Source organism: Acyrthosiphon pisum, chromosome A2 (assembly GCF_005508785.2).
Source record: "Acyrthosiphon pisum isolate AL4f chromosome A2, pea_aphid_22Mar2018_4r6ur, whole genome shotgun sequence".
Lineage (NCBI taxonomy): Eukaryota > Metazoa > Arthropoda > Insecta > Hemiptera > Aphididae > Acyrthosiphon > Acyrthosiphon pisum.
In genome coordinates this window covers 61,917,177-61,919,326 of record NC_042495.1, presented here as the reverse complement: position 1 = coordinate 61,919,326, position 2,150 = coordinate 61,917,177, and positions in this window count along the sequence as shown.

Genomic DNA, 2,150 nt, shown 5'->3' with positions numbered 1-2,150 from the left:
TTCTGCTTTGTTTGGTCCTGGGCTTTTATACTAAAAAATATTATAATATACGTCTATTATACAAGTATTATTTTCTAAAAATGTATTCTAATCCGGTTTAAGGAATATATTTGTTAACTAATCCAAATATATTAATGCTTGTTAAATATATCATAATATATCATATTGTTATGAATAAGTAATAAATGTTAAGTATTAAGAATTAAGTTTTTAAGTAGTAAAGATTTTATAACATTAGAATATTTACATAGATATTTAATTGTAAATAAAAAGTAATTTCTCAAATTTCATTAGTTTTAAAATCATTATTTAATGAAATATTTCGTTTTAGAAGTAAATATTTCCATATCTATAAAATATATTAAGAAGACAATTTTTAAAGTAATAAAAAAAGACATGTATAAGACTCAACTATATAATATAGACTATTTAATACATATTAGTTATTACTAGTACAATACTATATAGGCACATAATACATATTTTAAAATACAAATTGCTGTTTGATAAAAACTTTTAAGCAATATAACTATATAATATTATAATTTATAATCGAGATTTTCAATAAGTACCTAAAAATATTTATATTTCATTAGAGCAATTTTTAAGGTATTATTATATTATAATTTCATACCATTTAAATATTAAACACACGAATAATTATTAATTAGTTAATAATTGGTTGATAACCAATATAATGAATAATCTCCAATAATGGTTCGTTTCTCTACCTATATGAATACATAATAATATGTATTTAAAATGTAATGATGTTACAACATAAAACGTTATTTCCTTTCATTTAATGATAGATTTGAATACTTTATATTGTATTTATTGAAAATTATTATTATTATTAAAAACGTCATCAACCTAAAAAGTATATATATTATTATAATCTGTTATGGTCAAATATTAAATAATTTCTCAAACTACAACATTAAAGGCAGTCTAATGACTACATGGTTGAAAAACCACCCCATACGAAAAAATAAATGAAAAATAATATTGTAATCAAATGGCTTGACCTTTTGTATAAACTTACATGACATTATGAGTAGTATGACCTTTAATAAACTTTTATTTTCCATGTATAGTTTTTTAATGGCAAACAATATCAGCTCATTGTTCAATGACCCGATAACACTCGTATACCTACTAGATACACTATAAACCAAAAATGATGAACACAAACAATTATTATTTCAAATATAAAAATTTTTAATTTTAAATAATATACTTAATTAAAAATTATAGATGACGATGACAGTTTATAGAAACAATTATAGGTATTCGTTATCAGCTTGGTCAAGTAATTAGTAATATTTCTATAATTGTTGTTTTTAATTTAATAGTTTATACAATCTACTCATATACTTACATATTTTGTTGTACACTGTACAGACTACAGGGATATAAGGGATATGCAATGTCAGCCAAGAAAACAAAAGCCTAGGTCACGATTTTCTTCCAGGGGCTTATAATTCTTTTTCATATCTAACCGTTTTTCGTATTTTTGTATCACCCAAAAATAATAATTTCTATATTCTAGGAATAGTATGTTTTTTTTTTATCTTGGATTATTAAAAAATATACATTGTGACTTGTGAGAGATCGAAGGAAAATAATAAAGAAACTATATTATACTTGGATAAGCATGGGTACCTAAATGTTATTTAAAAATTATGAAAATTTAAATTTAAAACTACTAAACATCCAAATAGCGTTTCAACGGCTATTGGTTTGGCAGGTTGTTTGGTCAAAAATAAATCATTTCATATGTAAAATAAATATAAATGTAACAAAAACATATAAATTAACCGTTAAAAAAGACAAGATATTTTTCCAATCCTATATAACAGTGTAGGTAGGTACAATTCATAAATCATTACTCATTAGTCATTACTAATGAATCATTAGGTACCCAGTAAGCCAAACTCTAAATCGTAGGTACAACAATAGGTCGGTTAAAAAAAACTAAGGCCCAGGCTTTGAGTCATTGGTGATATTTAATGTAACAGGGCTTTGTTAGTAACTAGCAAGGGGGAAGAACCATCCAGTAACGGCACTTGGTGTATATATGGGTTATAATAATATCTGGTTAATAAATTAAATAATAAAATATCGGATCCATTCGCGCTTTTTTACAA